A 22149-nucleotide genomic window follows, 5' to 3' on the forward strand; every position below is an offset into this window, starting at 1 on the left:
ACCTTCGCTGCACTCCCTCAATAGCAAGAATGTCCTTCCTCAAGTTAGGAGACCAAAACTGTACACAATACTCCAGGTGTGGCCTCACCAAGGCCCTGTACAACTGTAGTAAGACCTCCTTGCCCCTGTACTCAAATCCCCTCGTTATGAAGGCCAACATGCCATTTGCTTTCTTAACCGCCTGCTGTACCTGCATGTCAACCTTCAATGACTGATGTACCATGACACCCAGGTCTCATTGCACCTCCCCTTTTCCTAATCTGTCACCATTCAGATAATAGTCTGTCTCTCTGTTTTTACCACCAAAGTGGATAACCTCACATTTATCCACATTATACTTCATCTGCCATGCATTTGCTCACTCACCTAACCTATCCAAGTCACTCTGCAGCCTCATAGCATCCTCCTCGCAGCTCACACTGCACGCAACTTAGTGTCATCCGCAAATTTGGAGATACTACATTTAATCTCCTCGTCTAAATCATTAATGTACAGTGTAAACAGCTGGGGCTCCAGCACAGAACCTTGCGGTACCCCACTAGTCACTGCCTGCCATTCTGAAAAGTACCCATTTACCCCTACTCTTTGCTTCCTTGTCTGCCAGCCAGTTCTCAATCCATGTCAGCACACTACCCCCAATCCCATGTGCTTTAACTTTGCACATTAATCTCTTGTGTGGGACCTTGTCAAAAGCCTTCTGAAAGTCCAAATATACCACATCAACTGGTTCTCCCTTGTCCACTCTACTGGAATCATCCTCAAAAAATTCCAGAAGATTTGTCAAGCATGATTTCCCTTTCACAAATCCATGCTGACTTGGACCTATCATGTCACCTCTTTCCAAATGCGCTGCTATGACATCCTTAATAATTGATTCCATCATTTTACCCACTACCGATGTCAGGCTGACCGATCTATAATTCCCTGTTTTCTCTCTCCCTCCTTTTTTAAAAAGTGGGGTTACATTGGTTACCCTCCACTCCATACGAACTTATTCAGAGTCTATGGAATGTTGGAAAATGACTGTCAATGCATCTGCTATTTCCAAGGCCACCTCCTTAAGTACTCTGGGATGCAGTCCATCAGACCCTGGGGATTTATCGGCCTTCAATCCCATCAATTTCCCCAACACAATTTCCCAACTAATAAGAGTTTCCCTCAGTTCCTCCTTCTTACTAGACCCTCTGACCCCTTTTATATCCGGACGGTTGTTTGTGTCCTCCTAAGTGAATACGGAACCAAAGTACTTGTTCAATTGGTCTGCCATTTCTTTGTTCCCCATTATGACTTCCCCTGATTCTGACTGCAGGGGACCTACGTTTGTCTTTGCTAACCTTTTTCTCTTTACATTTTTAGAGAAGTTTTTGCAGTCCGTTTTAATGATCCCTGCAAGCTTCCTCTCATTCTCTATTTTCCTGCCCGAATGAAACCCGTTGTCCTCCTCTGCTAAGTTCCAAATTTCTCTCAGTCCCCGGGTTCACTGCTATTTCTGGCCAATTTGTATGCCACTTCCTTGGCTTTAATATTATCCCTGATTTCCCTTGATAGTCACGGTTGAGCCACCTTCACTTTTTTATTTTTACACCAGACAGGGATGTACAATTGTTGTAGTTTATCCATGTGATCTCTAAATGTCTGCCATTGCCCATCCACTGTCAACCCCTTAAGTATCATTCGCCAATCAATCCTAGCCAATTCACACCTCATACCTTCAAAGTTACCCTTCTTTAAGTTCTGGACCATGGTTTCTGAATTAACTGTTTCATTCTCCATCCTAATGTAGAATTCCACCATATTATGGTCACTCTTCCCCAAGGGGCCTCGCACAATGAGATTGCTAATTAATCCTCTCTCATTACTCAACACCCAGTCTAAGATGGCCTCCCCCATTGTTGGTTCCTCGACATATTGGTCTAGAAAACCATCCCTTATGCACGCCAGGAAATCCTCCTCCACCGTATTGCTTCCAGTTTGGTTAGCCCAAACTATATGCATCCTAAAGTCACCCATGATAACTGCTGCACCTTTATTGCATGCACCCCTAATTTCCTGTTTGATGCCCTCCCCAACATCACTACTACTGTTTGGAGGTCTGTACACAACTCCCACTAACATTTTTTGCCCTTTGGTATTCTGCAGCTCTACCCATATAGATTCCACATCATCCAAGCTAATGTCCTTCCTAACTATTGCATTAATCTCCTCCTTAACATGCAATGCTACCCCACCTCCTTTTCCTTTTATTCTATCCTTCCTGAATGTTGAATACCCTTGGATGTTGAGTTCCGAGCCCTGATCATCCTGGAGCCACGTCTCTGTAATCCCAATCACATCATATCTATTAACATCTATTTGCACAGTTAATTCATCCACCTTATAACGGATACTCCTTGCATTAAGACACAAAGCCTTCAGGCTTGTTTTTTTAACACCCTTTGTCCTTTTAGAATTATGATGTAGTGTGGCCCTTTTTGTTTCTTGCCTTTGTTTACTCTGCCTTCCACTATTGCTTTTTACCATCTGTTTCTGACTCCATATTACTTCGCCTTGTCTTGCTGCATAGGTTCCCATCCCCTTGCCATATTAGTTTAAACATTCCCAAACTGCATTAGGAAATGTTACCCCCAGGACATCAGTTCCAGTCCTGCCCAAGTGCAGACCGTCCCTTTTGTACAGGTCCCACTTCCCCGAGAACTGGTTCCAATGTCCCAGAAATTTGAATCCCTCCCTCTTGCACCACTACTCAAGCCACGTATTTATTCTAACTATCCTGCTCCCTCTACTCTGATTAGCACGTGGCACTGGTCGCAATCCAGAGATTACTACCTTTGAGGTCCTACTTTTTAATTTAACTCCTAGCTCCCTAAATTCAGCTTGTGGGACCTCTTCCCGCTTCTTACCAATATCGTTGGTACCTGCATGTACCACGACGACCAGCTGTTCACCCTCCCTCTCCAGAATGCTCTGCAGCCACTCCAAGACATCCTTGACCCTTGCACCAGGGAGGCAACATATCATCCTGGAGTCTCGGTTGCGTCCGCAGAAACTCCTATCTATTCCCCTTGCAATAGAGTCCCTTATCACTATAGCTCTCCCACTCTTTTTCCCGCCCTTCTGTGCAACAGAGCCACCCACGGTGCCATGAACCTGGCTGCTGGTGCCTTCCCCTAGTAAGTCATCTTTTCCAACATTATCCAAAACGGTATATCTGTTTTGGAGGGAGATGACCGCAGGGGACTCCTGCACTACCTTCCTGCTCTTGCCTTGTCTCTTTGTCACCCATTCACTTTCTGTCCTAACCTTTACCTGCGGTGTGACCAATTCACTAAATGTGCTATCCACAACATTCTCAGCATCGCGCATGCTCCAGAGTGAGTCCATCCGCAGCTCCAGTGCCGTCATGCAGTCTGTCAAGAGCTGCAGCTGGACACACTTCCCGCACACATAGTTGTCAGGGACACTGGAAGTGTTCCTGACTTCCCACATAGTACCTCCTCATCACGGGTCGAGACACAAAGGAACACCTCCACAACCTGGAGGAGGTGCTACGCCGACTGGACTGGGTAGGCCTGCGACTCAAGAAGTCTAAATGTGTGTTCTTAGCTCCTGAGGTTGAGTTTCTAGCAGGAGCGTTGCTGCAGATGGGATTCGGCCCACCGAATCCAAAACAGAGGCGATTCGACGAGCACCCAGGCCCTGCAACACATCGGAGTGGCATTCATTCCTGGGACTGTTGAACTATTTCGGGAAATTTCTGCCGAACTTGAGCACGTTGTTGGAGCTGCTACACGTGCTACTGTGTAAGGGTTGTGATTGGTTTTGGGGGGACTGTCAGGAACGGGCTTATGATCGGACGCAAAACCTACTTTGTTCAAATAAGTTGTTGACCCTGTACAACCCCTGTAAAATAATTGGTTCTGACATGTGATGCATCGTCCTATGGGGTTGGGTGCGTGTTGCAGCAGGGCAATGATGAGAGCCAACTACAACCTGTGGCTTATGCCTCCAGGTTGCTCTCTCAAGCAGAACGGGGATATGGGATGGTCGAGAAGGAAGCGCTTGCATGTGTCTATGGTGTAAAAAAAATGCATCAGTACTTCTTTGGTAGGAAGTTTGAATTCGAGACGGGCCACAAGTCATTAACATCCCTGTTGTCAGACAGCAAGGCTATCAATGCCAACGCATCAGCTCACATACAGCAATGGGCTCTCACACTGGCTGCTTATGATTACTCCATCCGGTACTGGCCCGGCACTGAAAATTGCGCTGACGCGATCAGCAGGCTTCCACTGGCCACCACTGAGGGGGCAGCGGAGCAAAGCGCTGAGATGGTCATGGCTGTTGACAGCGCAGGCTCCCCCATCACAGCCCGCCAGATCAAAATCTGGACAAACAGAGATCCCCTCCTATCCCTGATTAAGAAATGTGTCCTGACTGGGGATTGGGCGCCTGCACACGGAGCATGCCCTGAGGAGTTCAGACCGTTCCACAGACGGATGGATGAGCTCTCCATCCAAGCCGACTGCCTACTATGGGGCTACCAGGTAGTTATGCCCCAGAAGAGCAGGGAAGCATTCATCAGGGAACTCCACAGCCAGCACCCAGGCATTGTGCTGATGAAGGCCATTGCCCGGTTACATGTTTGGTGGCCTGGAATTGATTCAGACCTGGAACACTGTGTTCGCAGGTGCACGACGTGTGCCCAGCTGGGTAATGCCCCAGGGAGGCCCCGCTCAGTCCGTGGCCCTGGCCCACCAGGCCATGGTCATGCATTCATATTGACTATGCGGGCCCGTTCATGGGAAAGATGTTCCTTATTGTGGTAGATGCGTACTCGAAATGGATCGAGCGCATCATTCTGAATTCATGCACGTCATCCACCACCGTGGTAAGCCTACATGCGATCTTTGCAACCCATGGCTTGCCGGACATCTTGGTTAGTGATAATGGCCTATGTTTCACAAGCTATGAATTCCAGGAGTTTGTAGGGCAATGGCATCAATCACGTCAAGACTGTGTCGTTCAAGCCGGCCTCCAATGGCCAGGCGGAACGTGCAATCCAAATCATTCAGCAAGGTATGCTCAGGATTCAAGGACCCTCCCTACAATGCCTCTCTATTGCGTCTCCTGCTGGCCTATAGATCCCGACCGCACTCGCTCATGGGGGTCCCGCCCGTAGAGCTACTAATGAAACGGACACTCAAAACTCGGTTGTCCCTCATTCACCCAGTCCTGACCGACATAGCTGAAGGCAAGCGCAAGTCACAAAACGAGTACCATGACCGTAATTCGAGGGGGAGATGTATAGCAATAAATGATCCTGTATTCGTCCTCAATCACGCCATGGGGCTCAAATGGCTTGAGGGCACTGTAATTGACAAAGAGGGGAATAGGGTCATCGTGGTAAAACTCAACAATGGTCAGATGTGCCGTAAGCATCTGGACCAAGTAAAAAAAGGTTCAGCATCGACACGGAGGAACCTGAAGAAGACCATGAGATGGAGCTCACAACACCACCAGTGAATGAGCAACAAAAGCAATCAGAAGAATGCACTGTCAGCCCGGACAGGCCGGAATCACCACAGGTGACAGACACTCACGTCAGTGTCCAACAACCAGAGCCCCAACTGCGGCGCTCCACGAGGGAGCATAGATTACCTGAAAGACTAAACCTATGATCCCAATAAGGTTTAGGGGGGGAGGTGATGTCATGTATGTAACCACAATGTAACACCACTGAATTACTGTAGACACTCAACCTAAATGCACACCTTGACCACTCGGGTTGAATTTGTGGGAGACACTCCTTACTTAATCACACAGGTATAAAAAGGGAGGTCCCTCACAGATCATCGTCTTTGGAGTCCTGTGAATAAAAAGTTAAGGTCACAGAGTGACCTTGTCCCCAGGACTCTGGAGGAAAAGGAAATGCAGTAGGTTAGCAGAAGTCCTGCCCTCCCCTACCTCCCACTAACCAACTAATAGGTGGAGAATCCAGCCGTATGTCCTGGCCAATAGGTATCCCTCGACCAACATAATTAAAACAGATTATTTGGTCATTTTCACAAATCTTTTGGGGGGACCTTGCTGTGCACAAATTGGCTGCCAAGTTTCCTACATTACAATAGTGACTACATTTCAAATGTATTTAATTGGCTTTGAGACGTGCTAAGGTTCTGAAAAGCACTATATCAATGCAAGTTCTTTCTTTATATACAACTATGATGCGTGACTAATGCAAAGAATGAATACAACAGTTTCTACTGCTGTCAAATAATTTTGTCTCCACCTACTGGACTGATCATATTCTTACATATGAAAGGCAAATAAAGCAATACAAGAATAGACTTGAACAGAATTCTTAGTTAAATAGATCATACTGTTCAGAGATAGCACTCAGGTTATAGGTCAGTTTATACTTAGTACCAGAAGGAAGAATGGTTTTACTCTAATGAAGAGCACTACTGAATTCTGAAAGATTATGATATGTCAGTGAAGCACTGAGCACTTTGTAGAGAATTGTATGCCTGATTGTGCAGCTTCAGTAACAGCAGCATTATTGGCCAGGAGTTGCTCCGTTATTTTGGAGCAACTTGATTTTTCTGGAGTATCTTAAAAATCCCCATTTTGCACATTTAATTTGCACCAGTGTAAGTGAGTGAGTTAGGAATTTTTTTGTTTCATTTTTTTTTCAAAAAGGGGGCGTTACCAGCCACCTCCCCCTGTTTTGGCCATTTAGGCCAGTTTGGACAGCTAATAGTTACTCCAAACTAACTTAGGCCAGCATATGTAGCCACTTGTGAAAACCCTTGTGGAGAGTGAAGAAATCAGCGCAGGTAGGTACATTGGAGACCATTCGGGCAGAGATGGGGTGGGAAGGGAAGCGGAGAGGACCTTGCAAAGCACTCAACAAAACACAACAAGTAGTAAGCATTCAAGAAGACATAAAAACATTCAAGAAGAAATAAAAAATAAAACTAAGTCCTACCTTCATATCAAAACTCGGCCCGGGAAGTCAGCGGGCCAGCCGGTACGGGAGGCCACTCGGCAGGGGCTGGGTGTGGGACGACCGGGGAGAGCACAGGGAACTGCCCGCCAACATCGAAGCACATACAGGCTGGCTGGTCCTACCTTCATCTTCAGCCCAGGAACATTACAGATTACTATAAACACCGACAGCAGCCACTGACAATCAATCAAATCAAATGAAGATCCATAGAAACATAGAAACATAGAAATAGAAACATAGAAAATAGGTGCAGGAGTAGGCAATTCGGCCCTTCGAGCCTGCACCACCATTCAATAAGATCATGGCTGATCCTTCACCTCAGTAACCCTTTCTTGCTTTTGCTCCATACCCCTTGATCCCTTTACCCGTAAGGGCCATATCTAACTCCCTCTTAAATATAGCCAATGAACTGGCATCAACAACTCTCTGCAATAGGGAATTCCACAGATTAACAACTCTCTGAGTGAAGAAGTTTATCCTCATCTCAGTCCTAAATGGCTTACCCCTTATCCTTTGACTGTGTCCCCTGGTTTTGGACTTCCCCAACATTGGGAACATTCTTCTCGCATCTAACCTGTCCCGTCCCGTCAGAATCTTATACGTTTCTATGAGATCCCCTCTCATTCTTCTAAACTCCAGTGAATACAGGCTCAGTCGATCCAATCTCTCCTCATATGTCAGTCCTGCCATCCCGGGAATCAGTCTGATGAACCTTCGCTGCACTCCCTCAATAGCAAGATTGTCCTTCCTCAGATTAGGAGACCAAAACTGAACACAATATTCAAGGTGAGGCCTCACCAAGGCCCTGTACAATTGCAGTAAGACCTCCCTGCTCCTATACTCAAATCCCCTAGCTATGAAGGCCAACATACCATTTGTCTTCTTCACCATTTGCTGTACCTGCATACCAACGTTCAATGACTGATGTACCATGACACCCAGGTCTCATTGCACCTCCCCTTTTCCTAATCTGCCGCCATTCAGATAATATTCTGCCTTCATATTTTTGCCCCCAAAGTGGATAACCTCACATTTATCCACATTATACTGCATCTGCCATGGATTTGCCCACTCACCTAACCTGTCCAAATCACCCTGCAGCTTCTTAGCATCCTCCTCACAGCTCACACCGCCACTCAGCTTAGTGTCACCTGCAAACTTGGAGATATTACACTCAATTCCTTCGTCTAAATCATTAATGTATATTGTAAATAGCTGGGGTCCCAGCACTGAGCCCTGAGGCACCCCACAAGTCACTGCCTGCCATTCTGAAAAGGACCAGTTTATCCCGACTCTCTGCTTCCTGTCTGTCACCAGTTCTCTATACATGTCAATACATTACCCCCAATTCCATGTGCTTTAATTTTGCACACCAATCTCTTGTGTGGGACCTTGTCAAAAGCCTTTTGAAAGTCCAAATATACCACATCCACTAGTTCTCCCTTGTCCACTCTACTAGTTACATCCTCAAAAAATTCTAGATTTGTCAAGCATGATTTCCCTTTCATAAATCCATGCTGACTTGGACTGGTCCTGTCACTGTTTTCCAAATGCACTGCTATTTCATCTTAATAATTGATTCCAACATTTTCCCCACTACTGTCAGGCTAACCGATCTATAATTACCCGTTTTCTCTCTCCCTCCTTTTTTAAAAAATGGTGTTACATTAGCTACCCTCCAGTCCATAGGAACTGATCCAGAGTCGATAGACTGTTGGAAAATGACCAGCAATCCATCCACTATTTCTATGGTCACTTCCTTAAGTACTCTGGGATGCAGACTATCAGGCCTCGGGGATTTATCGGCCTTCAATGCCATCAATTTCCCTAACACAATTTCCTGCCGAATAAGGATTTCCTTCAGTTCCTCCTTCTCACTAGACCCTCGATCCCCTAGTATTTCTGGAAGGTTATTTGTGTCTTCCTTCGTGAAGACAGAACCAAAGTATTTGTTCAACTGGGGGTCTGCGGTTTTTTTGTTCCCCATTATAAAATCACATGAATCTGACTGCAAGGGACCTACATTTTTCTTCAGTAATCTTTTTCTCTTCACATATCTATAGAAGCTTTTGCAGTCATTTTTTATGTTCCCAGCAAGCTTCCTCTCATACTCTATTTTCCCCCTCCTAATTAAACCCTTTGTCCTCCTCTGCTGAATTCTAAATTTCTCCCAGTCCTCAGGTTTGCTGCTTTTTCTGGCCAATTTATATGCCTCTTCCTTGGATTTAACACTATCCTTAATTTCCCTTGTTAGCCACGGTTAAGCCACCTTCCCGTTTCATTTTTACTCCAGACAGGGATGTACAATTGTTGAAGTTTATCCATGCGATCTTTAAATGTTTGCCATTGCCTATCCACCATCAAACCTTTAAGTATCATTCGCCAGTCTATTCTAGCCAATTCACGTCTCATACCATCGAAGTTACCTTTCCTTAAGTTCAGGACGCTAGTCTCTGAATTAACTATGTCACTCTCCATCTTAATAAAGAATTCTACCATATTATAGTCACTCTTCCCCAAGGGGCCTCGCACAACAAGATTGCTAATTGGTCCTTTCTCATTACACATCACCCAGTCTAGGATGGCCAGCCCTCTAGTTGGTTCCTCGACATATTGGTCCAGAAAACCATCCCTAATACACTCCAGGAAATCCTCCTCCACCATATTGCTACCAGGTTGCTTAGCCCTATCTATATGTAGATTAAAGTCGCCCATGATAACTGCTGTACCTTTATTGCATGCATCCCTAATTTCTTGTTTGATGCTGTCCCAAACCTCACGGCTACTGTTTGATGGTCTGTATACAACTCCCACTAGCATTTTCTGCCCTTTGGTATTCTGCAGCTCCACCCAAATAGATTCCACATCATCCAAGCTCATGTCCTTCCTTACTATTGTGTTAATTTTCTCTTTAACCAGCAATGCTACCTCACCTCCTTTTCCTTTCAGTCTATCCTTCTTGAATGTTGAGCAGTACAATAGAATCCCCTACCACTATAGCTCTCCCAGAATGGGGATTGCTTCTGAATGAATCCTTCCAGCAATGCAGCAAGTCCAGATTCCAGTCCCAGGGATCTTCACTTCGGGATCAGCCTCAGGCCTGGGCTGATGAGTTCAAGGATGATTCTCCTTTTTCAGCAGGGTTTGCTGGGCTGTAATTAGATTTCTTCTCTCCTCCTCTCTTCTTCCACATAACGCCACTGATGACCAGAGCAATCAGGGCGACCGCAGCAATCACAATTCCAACAATCAAACCGAGATTTGTTCCCTTTGGAGATCCTGGAGTCATTCGGAACATCCTGTCCCAGTCTCAGCCTGGGATAGGGGCAGAACGCACACAGAGAAGCCACTCGGCCCGAGATAGGGGTGGAACAGACACAGAGACGCTGGGGAGGGCGAGGAGCTACTGCGCATGTGCGCACACTCCAATGCGCATGTGGAGAGCTGCTGGTACTGTTTTTGATGCAGGGCCCTAGCTCCGCCCCTGAATCAACTGGCCACACTGTGCCTAGCCCCCGGAGAGGCAACACAGTGGCTAGAATCAGAGGATATTTTTTCGGTGCCCTTTTCATCCGACAAAAGCGGCGCAACTCCAATGAGTGCGCCAAAAATCTGCAGGGGCCAATTTTGAGCCATCAGTTACTAATTGATTACTATTACAATTCCCATTCCAGGTTTGGTATGGTTCTCTTGCCTTTTTTCAGCTGTTAAAATTCCCCCTTGGTATTGTCATTTTAAAAAAATCTCATGGTCAAACTAGACAAAGAACAATATGGCCGGAATTTTAACTTGGAGGTGGTTCGGGAGCAGGTGGGGTGGAGGGGGTGGTGGGGGTGCTGGAATGCAGTCGGGAAACCCGGGAGAACGAGCTTCCCTCAGGCCCTGCCGAATTAAACATTTTGCCTGTCTGTTTCCCACCCACAGCCTGCCAGATGGAAAGGCAGGCTGACTGGCGAGTGGGTAGGCCTGCATCACCAGGCTGCAGAGAGGAGGGAGGGAAGGATCGGGGGTTCATAAGGCCGGGATCGGGACCTGGGGGACTGTCGGGTGGCCTGGGATCGTCAGAAGACAGGGGACCGTAGGAGGGAGGTCGGAAGGCTGGAGATCGTCAGAAGGGGTCGGAAGATTGGATGTTGGAGAGTGGGTCGGGCGCCAAGGATCAGAGGCCGGGGGGGGGGGCCAGTTTGGAATCCGTTGGCTAGGGGCTGGGGTTAAGGAAGGCCAGAGGGAAGGTCAGGGGCAGGGGATTGAGGCTGTAGAGGGGTTCAGGGGACTGGAGGTGATGGGCACAGATTGGAGGTCTCATGGTGGGGGGTGGGAGGGGGGCGGGAGGTCAATGGGAGATCAGAAGGGTTGGTGAGTGTTGGCGAGGCAGGAACACTGGATCCAGTAAGTAAGTGGGAAGGCACTTACCTCCTGGATCCAGCAGTCCTTGCCTTCCTTTAGCTGCCGGGTTTTCCCAGTCAGCCAGAGTTAAATTTAAAATGGAGCTTCAAAATGAGGCACGCAGCCCGTCCCAAATCTAGAAGGCCATTTTAGACCGTCATCGAAGCTCTTCAGCGATTCCCCCCTCAGCCTTAATGGCAAAATGCTTGGAAGAACTGTGACATACGGAATGGATTCCTTATAGAGGACCCCACAGTACAACCTGAAGGATCAAACCTTCCTCACAAGCAGTGGACAACCATCAGAACTGGTCATGGTAGACACTGACTGTCACATTCCCATCATGCAACTGTGGAGCTCCTAATCAGACCCTGGTGCACATCATTGATCACTGCCTTCAGAGGAAATTTGCACACAGCCTACAAGATATCCATGCTGTTACACCAGAACTTTTGACCTGGATATCTGACTAAGATATTGACATTTGATTTGCTTTGCTACCACCGTATGAAAGAAGAAGAATTGTAATATTTAAAGTGCTAAGACATCTTCTGGGAGTGAGGTGGCCGCCTGACCCCTGTCCTGCCTCCATTAAAGCAGGGCGTGGGCCGGTTGGAGGCCGGTTGAGGTCAGGATTCAGTTTTTAGCACTTTAACCTCCCACCAACATTTTCTTTAAGCTGCGCGCCCCACGGCCACTCAGCTGTCTCGAGGTCCTGCACAGTTGCTGAGATGGCTTCGCAATGCAAATGCAAAGTTTGAATGGGCCCGCAGCCTGTTAAAGAGGCTGTGTAACCCCTAAAAAATTGGAGGAACATTGCCTCCGACCTGACCCCAGCACACGTTTTTGGGATTTAAAATTTCCCCCAATATGCCTGTTCAGTGTTATAATTATTTCTAGAGAAGATCAAATAAAGACAGGTTACCACTAAGGAAATTTATTGTACAGGTTGAACCTCCCTTATCCAGCACACTCAGGACCTGGCCTGTGCCAGATGAGGGGAGGTCATCAGGGGGGTGGGGGGGTGGGTAGGAGGTCAGTGGGCCCTGAGGTGTCGGCAGATCGAGTGGGCCCTGAGGAGTCGGCGGATTGAGTGGGCCCCGAGGTGTCGGCGGATCGAGTGGGCCCGAGGTGTCGGCGGATCGAGTGGGCACCGAGGTGTCGGCGGATTGAGTGGACCCCGAGGTGTCGGCGGATCGAGTGGGCCCTGAGGAGTCAGCGGATCGAGTGGGCCCTGAGGAGTCGGTGGATCGAGTTGGCCCCGAGGTGTCGGCGGATCGAGTGGGCCCCGAGGTGTCGGCGGATCGAGTGGGCCCCGAGGTGTCGGCGGATCGAGTGGGCCCCGAGGTGTCTATAGGCCATATACCTGAACATGAAGGTCAGACACCTGACTATGATGAGTTATTGTGGAAACATTGCTAACACTTCAAACGTATGCCAGCTTTGCTTGATGGATGATTTTAATTTTTCTGGAATTCAGTAGCATAATGGTTTACTCTCGGTTGTGGTGGGAAGTGGAGCTGAAAATATACAAGGCTGTTCCCTGACCCAACATGTTAATGAAATAATATAGCCTGACCTTATATTGGGCCTTCATGTGGAGCAATATCTGGGCAACAGTGACCACAACATTATACACTTCAATTGGCTGGTAGAACTAAAAGGTACTGAGAATGTTTTTATTCATTCATGGGATGTGTACGTTGTTGCCAAGGCCAGCATTTATTGCCCATACCTAATTGCCCTGGAGACGGTGGTGGTGAGCCGCTTTCTTAAACCGCTGCAGTCCGTGTGGTGAAGGTACTCCCACGGTGCTGTTCGGGAGTTCCAGGATTTTGACCCAGCGATGATGAAGGAACGGCCGATATATTTCCAAGTCAGGATAGTGTGCGACTTAAAGGGGAACTTGGAGGTGCTAGTGTTCCCATGTGCCTGCTGCCCTTATCCTTCCAGGTGGTAGAGGTCACAGGTTTGGGAGGTGCTGCTGAAGAAGCCTTGGCGAGTTGCTGCAGTGCATCTTGTAGATGGTACACATTGCAGCCACAGTGCGCCAGTGGTGGAGGGAGTGAATGTTTAAGGTGGTGGACGGGGTGTCAATCAAGAGAGCTGCTTTGTCCTGGATGGTGTTGAGTTTCTTGAGTGTTGTTGGAGATGCACTCCTCCAGGCAAGTGGAGAGTATTCCAACACCTTCCTGACTTGTGCCTTGTCGATGGTGGAAAGGATTTGGGGAGTCAGGAGGTGAGACACTCGTCACAGATTACCCAGCCTTTGAAGTGCTCTTGTTGCCACAGTATTTATGTGGCTGCTTCAGTTAAGTTTCTGGTCAATGGTGACCCCCAGGATGTTGATGGTGGGGGATTCAGCGATGGTAATGCCACTGAATGTCATGGGACAGTGGTTAGACTCTCGTTTATTGGAGATAGTTATTGCCTGGCACTTATGTGACATGAATGTTACTTTCCACTTATCAGCTCAAGCCTGAATGTCATCAAGGTCTTGCTGCATGTGGGTACAGACTGCTTCAGTATCTGAGGAGTTGCGATTGGCATTGAACACTGTGCAGTCATCAGCGAACATCCCCACTTCTAACCTTATAATGGAGGGCAGGCCATTGATGGAGCAGCTGAAGATAGTTGGGCCGAGAACACTGTCCGAAGGAATTCCTGCAGCGATGCCTCGGAGCTGTGATGATTGATCTATAACCACCACAACAATCTTCCATTGTTCTAGCTATTACTCCAGCCAGTAGATAATTTTTCCCCTGTTCCCATTGACTTCAGTTTTGGCTCCTTGATGCCAGACTCAGTCAAATGCTGCCTTGATGTCAAGGACAGAAACTCTCACCTCACCCCTGGAATTCAGCTCTTTTGTCCATGTTTGGACCAAGGCTGTAATGAGGTCTGGAGACAGGCCCGCTGGGAGCAACAATTGTATCGTTATCACCTCTTCTCATCCCCCTTCTCCGTTAAACCAGAAGGCCTTATCACTTTCCAGCTCCTCATACTGTCTGCCTTCCTTGTTCCATTCCTGTCCCTCTGCACTCACAACATGAGTCTTGTGCCATTTATGCTTTCATACAACCATGCAGCAGATGACCAGCCTGTCCCTGAGCCCCCTCAACTGAGTCAACTGAGTCATGAGGGAGAAGAAGGCAGGGACAAGGATGAGGAAGGGGAGGAGGAAGAGGAGCCAAGCACTGCATCATTGCCTCTCTCACCCGCAGGCATCAGCTCAGATACTGGCACTATGCGGTCCTTAGAGGTTAGCTTAGGGCAGGGGTCTGCACTGGGTGATGCACTGGGGTCTAGCAGGCTGCAGCACAGTCAAGGGGAAAGGGAACCTTGGTAGCCATCTCCCCGGAGGGCGAGTTGGCGCGTGTGTTCTGCTGCACAGGACTCAGATGAGGACCTCGATGTGGAGGCGTTCACACAAAGGTTGATGGCCATGCACTCCAACATGATAGGTGCAATGGCTAGGGTGCCTGAGAGCCTGTCGGCAATGGTAAGGAGCGTGGAGGAGTCCACCTCCCGCATTGTACAGAGCTCTGTGCACATCATGGAGCCCATCATTGCCAGTGTGCAGACGATGGTGGACTCCCAGAGAGACTGTGCAGATTCAGACCTCATGACACATGTCATTGGCGATGTGGCAGCTTCCATTGCGACACAGGTGGAAGCAATGCAACGTCTTGCTGCTGCAATAGAGTCAATGGTTGCTCGCATGGATGCTCAGACTATTCTCATGTAGTCTCAGCTGCATGCCACGCAACGTCTTTGTGCTGTCATACAGTCTCAGCTGGAGGCCACGTGTGGTCTGACTGCTGCCATCGCTGCTGGGTCCACCACAGTCAACTGGGGATCTCATGGTGTCGCAGCAGACCACCAATCTGTCCTGTAGCAGATTGGTGGGGATGCTGAGATGCTGCCCCGGGAAGTGGTAGTGAGTCAGTCGAGCAGGAACCTGCTATTGTCTCTCAGGATGATAGCATTCCTGATCCCACCACTGCCACTCCGCCAATACACTTATCGCTGCCTGTCAATCAGCCAGCCCAGACTGCCGCCGCCCAGCGCCCCCGGAGGCACTAATGGGAGGCGCAGATGAAGACAATTTCAGCCTTCATGTCTGTACAATGAGTTTAAAGTACATCCTGCATTTGATAGAATTGGTATCAAAACCTGTTACTCCTCAGACTGCCAATAGGCCCAAGAAAGCAAAGGTCTCCTTGGACCAACTCATTCTATAAATTGTCAACAACAACAATAATTTGTATTTATATAACACCTTTAACATAGTAAAACATCCCAAGATGCTTCACAGAAGTATTATAAAACAAAAAATTTGACACCGAGCCATATAAAGAAAAGTTAGGGCAGATGACCAAAAGCTTGGTCATAGAGGTAGGTTTTAAGGAGCGTCTTAAAGAAGGAAAGAGAGGTTGAGAGGCAAGAGGTTTGGAGAGGGAATTCCAGAGCTTGGGGCCGAGGCAACAGAAGCCACAGCCACCAATGGTTGAGCAATTTTAATCAGGGATGCTAAAGGGGGCAGAATTAGAGGAAGACAGATATCTCGGGGTTGCGGGGGGGAGGGGGTTTATGGGGCTGAAGGAGATTACAGAGCTAGGGAGAGGCAAGGCCATGCAGGGATTTGAAAACAAGGATGAGAATTTTGAAATCGACACGGGTGCCAATGTAGGTCAGTGAGCACAGGTGTGATGGGTGAGCGGGATTTGATGCAAGTAATGACATGGGCAGCTGAGTTTAGGAATGACCTCAAGTTTACTCCGGGTAGAATGTGGGAGACCAGCCAGGAGTGCGTTGGAATCTAGAGGTAACAAAGGCATGGATGACTGTTTCAGCAGCGGATGATCTGAGGCAAAGTCGGAGACGGGCGACGTTACGGAGGTGGAAATAGGCGCTCTTAGTTATGCTGCGGATAAGTGGTCGGAATCTAATTTCAGAGTTGTGATATATTCACAGAGCACAAGCACACATAGCTTTCTAACATGGCAGCCAGCTCTCAGAAGTCGCTGGAACCTGCTGCTTCTGTTTAATTATTAACTCTGTAGTTGCAGTACACAATATGTCCACATCCACATGTGGAGCTACAAACATTACAAATGTACAGATATTACACTTCTCCCTCCTTAAAGAAGTTATTATAACAACATCATACATAACTTGCACGTTTATACATAACACAGGATATAGACTTATTTTTTTCCATATTTACAAATTTAACTTAACCACTTGATTTCTGTTTTGAAGAGGATACTTTCACTCTCGAACAGAACCTTCCAAACATGGTGTCGAATTTACTCTCATTCAAGGCTCATCCTGAGGAACCTTTTCCTCCATGGAATTTCCTTGATTTTCATTTGAACTCACTAACTTCAGGCTGTTTGTTTTCCTGATTCGGATTTAGACTTACATTCTGATTTTCTCTTGGATTTGTTTCCAGTACATTAGCTGTTGGATGTGCTACTGGTATATCAAAACTATCTGATGAGTCAGAAATAATTGAATCATTCCCACCTTCAATTCCTTCCATGTCTGTAGGTAAAATCTGATCAATATGAACAAACCCAACCTGTCCATTATCAAACATCTTGACCAAATATGTGCGAGGACCACATATCTTCACCACTCTTCCGAGTAACTACTTTACCCATTTATGATGATGGTTCTTCACTCTCACCTTCTGGTTTAATTTCACACTTCTCTCTTTTACTCTACCTCTATCATGATTCACTTTCTGTCTTAATTGTGTCTCTTCCACGGACTGTGCCAAATTTGGTTTTAACAACGAGAATCTGGTTCGTGACTGTCGTTTTAGAAACAACTCTGCTGGTGTTCTACCAGTAGTTGTATGTAATCAAAAAATTAGCCAATTTATGATCCAATGACAATGTTTCTTTGGATTTGGATCTACCATTTGTTTTATGAGGGCACATTTTACAATTTGTACAGTGTGCTCTGCTGCACCATTCGAAGCAGGGTGGTATAGTGGAACCTTGGTATGTTTCACCCCATTTTTGCTCGTGAACTGTGCAAATTCTTCGGAATGAAATTGTGATCCATTATCCGAAACAATTTCTTCTGGGAGACCAAATGAAGAAAATAAACTAAGCAAAATGTCTAATGTTTTACTTGTTATTATTTTCCACATTGGAAACACCTCAACCGACTTCGAATGGCTATCAATAACAATGAACAATTGTTGTCCTTCTAACTCAGCAAAATCAATATGTAGCCTTTGCCACACACTGGGAGGCTATATCCATGGCTGTAATGGTACTGATGGTAGTTGCTTACTTACCGATTGTACGACATGTCAATGACTCACAATGTACTCTATATCTTTATCAAGACCTGGCCACCATAATTAACTGCATGCAAAACTTAGTCAAGCACATTCCCAGGTGCTGGTCATGGAAGTCTCCTAATAATTTAGACTTGAATTTATTTGGTATAACCACTCTTACACCCCACGATACAATTTTTATCGACTGATAATTAATTCCTTTGAATGAAGAATGGATGAATATCTTTGTCTGTTACATGATTTGGCCATCCATTTGCAATATAATCATACACCTTTGACAGCAATGGATCATTTTTGGTTGCTCTACCAATCTCTTCAGCTGTAACTGGCAGTTCATCATTGTATGAAAAATGTCTTCCCTATTGGGTGTAACTTGTGATGGGGAAGGCAATCTAGACATTGCATTAGCATTACTGTGATCAGCTGATCGTCTGTATTCATATGTATATGCTGACAAAATCAAAGCTCATCTCTGCATTCGGGCTGCAGCTAATGTTGGAACTGGGGACTTTGGATGGAGGATTGCTGTTAGGGGCTTATGGTTTGTAATGATGGTAAACTTACGACCATACAAGTATTTGTGGAACTTCTTGACCCCAAAAATTAATGGCAAAGCTTCCCTTTCAATTTGCGCATTATTACTCTCACGTGAAGCAAAAGCAATTGGTCTTTCCTCCCCACTAAGTGATACATGAGAGATTACTGCCCCAACTCCATATGGAGAGGCATCACATGCGAGCTTAATCTCCTTAGATATGTCATAGTGAACTAACATGGCACTTTCTACCAATTTGCTTTTACACTCCTTGAATGCTGTATCTCATTCTTTTGACCACTTCCAATGGACCTGTTTTTTTCAATAGTTCATGTAATACTGTAGCCAAATTTGGTAGGAACTTCCCATAATAGTTCAAAAGACCCAAGAATGAAAGAAGTTCAGTGACATTCCTGGGAGTGGGTGCATTTCTGATTGCATCCAGCTTTCCCATGGTTGGATGTAAACCAGCTTTGTCTACTCTAAGTACTCCACTGAGTTTTGAAATAACTCACACTTACGAGCAGACACTCGTACTCTGTGCTTCTCTAGCCGTTTGAAGACTTCATTCAATATGTTATTATGAATTTGCCTATGTGATGCTGAAATTAGTATGTCATCTAAATAACATACTACCCCTTCAATACCTTGCAAAATCTGGTTCATCACCCCTTGGAATATGGCTGGGGCGGCAGACACTCCAAACAGTAGCCTATTAAATTGATATAGGCCTAGATGAGTATTTATAGTCAAGCATGACTTTAACACCTCATCTAGTTCAAGTAAGCATTCGTAAGTTTTGAGAAGATCTGACCACCTGTCAGTGTTGTGAACAAATCCTCTATATTCAGCAATGTATTGGGGAGATTACGCTTTAGAATCTGGTTTACGGTTACTTTTTAATCATGACACAATCTTACCTTACCATCGGACTTAGGTACAACAACAATGGTCGATCTATCTTAAAAATAATGTTCTCAGTCTCTCGTCTTTTGAGTTCTTGCTCAACTTTCTCCTTGAGTGCATATGGCACGGAACGTGGCTTGCAGTATACTGATCTAGCATCCTTCTGTATCCTGACACTTGCCTTGAAGCCTTGGATCGGACTGCCTGTTTTGCAGAACACCTCCAGATAACTCTTGATCACATCATCCGTTGATGCAAATCTCGCTTCCACATGGAAAATCTCACTCCAATCCAGCTTCAGTGATCTCAACCAATTTCTTCCTAGTAAGGCAGGCTTGTCACCTTTCATTACTATTAGAGGCAAGTTCTGAAATTGATCCTTATATTTCACCGATACGGTGATATGACCTACCACAGGAATGTTCTCTCCCGAGTAGCCTCGCAGCTCTATCTTAGATTTCTCCAATGGGAAATCACGCAATTTGTCGAGGTATAGCAACTCTGGTAGTACACTCACGGATGCCACCAGTGTCGATTTCCACTGGTATTTTGAATCCCGCAACATCTATGTGGATTTTGATACTTTTTGAATTGCTGTCCGCTTATCTCGTACTCCTGATGATATGCAACTCTAACATCGCCTCGTCCTGTTGTTGTTCTTCCATGCTATGTATCTCTGCGGATTTCTACTCATAGCTTTGAAAGCTGATTTACCCTTCAGTAGGCCTTCGCAAGATGCCCAGTCTTTCTGCAGAAGAAACACTCTGCCATCACATATGGACAACTTTGAGCAATGTGTTGTCCCAGGCACCTATAACACAACTTCGACACTCTGTTAGAATTTCCAGTTTCTGAGACTTTGGGCTCCCACCGCCTTTTACTTTGAATCTGCAGGCGATTCACCTTGGTTGACTGACGACCGTAATTATGAAATTCTCGGGAATATTGATCAGCCATGCCCATTGACCTCACTGTCTGACAAGTAATCTCAAAAGTCAAGTCATCCGTCATCAAAAGCTTTCTTCTGATCGCATTATTTTTCACCCCAACAAACAAAACGGTCCCGCAATGCTCGGTTTTGAAAGTTTCTGAAATTACAGTGAATAGATAGCTTTTTTAATGCTACAATGTAATCATTGATACGTTCATCAGTCTTTTGATTTCGTATTCCGAAACGATAGCTTTCAGCAATTTCTAACGGTTTGGGGTTATAGTGCTGCTCCAGCTTCATTAAAATCTCTAAGCATTGTGTCCTTTGGCTCATCAGGCACAAACAGATTTATCGGGGTTTCATACAATTCAGGTCCAGCTGCAGATAAGAAGATCACTCTCTTACGCTCCAATATCGCCTGATTCCGGACTGCATTCTTTGTAACTTCGATTATTTTATTTGCAGTGAAATACATTTCTAGCCAATCCACATATGCTTTAAAACATTCCCAGTCGTGTCTATATTCACCCAAATGTCCCATTACTGCTGTGGGTGCCGCCATTTTAAACTCTGCAGTTTAAACTAGTGTGCTTGCTTTTTACCTCGGAATTTGTAACTTTTTCCAAAGATAGAGAAGCTTCCAAAGTCTCTCTGTCGGCTGACTGAATCCTTCAACAGCAAAATTTCAGCTGAAAAATCCCACCTCGCCGCCAAATGTGATATTTTCACAGAGCACAAGCACACACAGCTTTCTAATATGGCAGGCAGCTCTCGGAAGTCTCCAGAACCTGCTGCTTCTGTTTAATTATTAACTCTGTAGTTGCAGTACACAATACGTCCACATCCACCATGTGGCGCTACAAACATTACAAGCTTATAGACATTACAAGAGTCAAATATGACACCAATGTTGCGAACAGTGTGGTTCAGGCTCAGACAGATGTTGGGCAGAGCGATGTAATCAGTGGCTAGGGAACAGAGTTTGTGGCGGGACCAAAAACAATGGCTTTGGTCTTCCCAATATTTAATTTGGGAAAATTTCTGCTCATCCGGAACTGGATGTCAGACAAGCAGTCTGACAATTTAGAGACTGTGGAGAGGTCGAGAGAAGTGGTAGTGTAGTAGAGCTGCGTGTCATCGGCGTACATGTGGAAACTGATGCTGTATTTTCGAATTATGTCGTCAAGGGGCAGCATGTAGATGAGAAATAGGAGGGGGTCAAGGATAGTATCTTGGGGGAACAACAGAGATAATGATGTGCGAGCAGGAAGAGAAGCCATTCCAAGTGATTCTCTGGCTACGATTAGATAGATAAGAATGTAACCAGCGAGTGCAGTCCCACCCAACTGGACGATGATGGAGAGGCGTTGGAGGAGGATGGAGTGGTCAACCGTGTCAAAGGCTGCAGACAGGTCAAGAAGAATGAGGAGGGATAGTTTACCTTTGTCACAGTCACAAAGGATATCATTTGTAACTTTGTTGAGAGTCATTTTGGTACTGTCAGGGGCAGAGACCTGATGTGAGGGATTCAAACATGGAGTTGCAGGAAAGACGTACTTAGATCTAGGAGGCAACAACATGTTCCTGGACTTGAGAGGAAAGGGAGGTTGGAGATTGGGTGATAATTTACAAGGACAGAAGAGTTAACGGGTGTTTTTTTGAGGAGGGTGGTGATGACGGCAAATTTGAGACAGAGGGGTACAGTACTGAGGAGGGAGGACCATTAACAATATCGGCTAACATGGGACCCAGAAAAGGAAGTTGGGTGGTCAGCAGTTTGGTGGGAATAGGGTCAAGGGAGCAGGAAGTGGGTCTCATAGACAGGATGAGCATAGAGAGGTCATGAGGGGAGATCTGAAAGCAACTGGAGAAAGGAGAGAGTTCAGGGCTAGGGCATGGGCAACTTTAGATGAAGTTTGGTCTGGTGGGCATGGGAAAGGAAGGCAAGTGGCAGAGGTAGCTGATCGGATGGACTCAATCTTAGAGACAAAGAAGTCCATGAGCTCCTCACTTGTTGTCAGAGGCGTGAGTGCTGGAGACAGGTGAGAGGGGTTTAAGAA

Source organism: Pristiophorus japonicus, chromosome 6 (assembly GCF_044704955.1).
Source record: "Pristiophorus japonicus isolate sPriJap1 chromosome 6, sPriJap1.hap1, whole genome shotgun sequence".
NCBI classification, from domain to species: Eukaryota; Metazoa; Chordata; class Chondrichthyes; family Pristiophoridae; genus Pristiophorus; species Pristiophorus japonicus.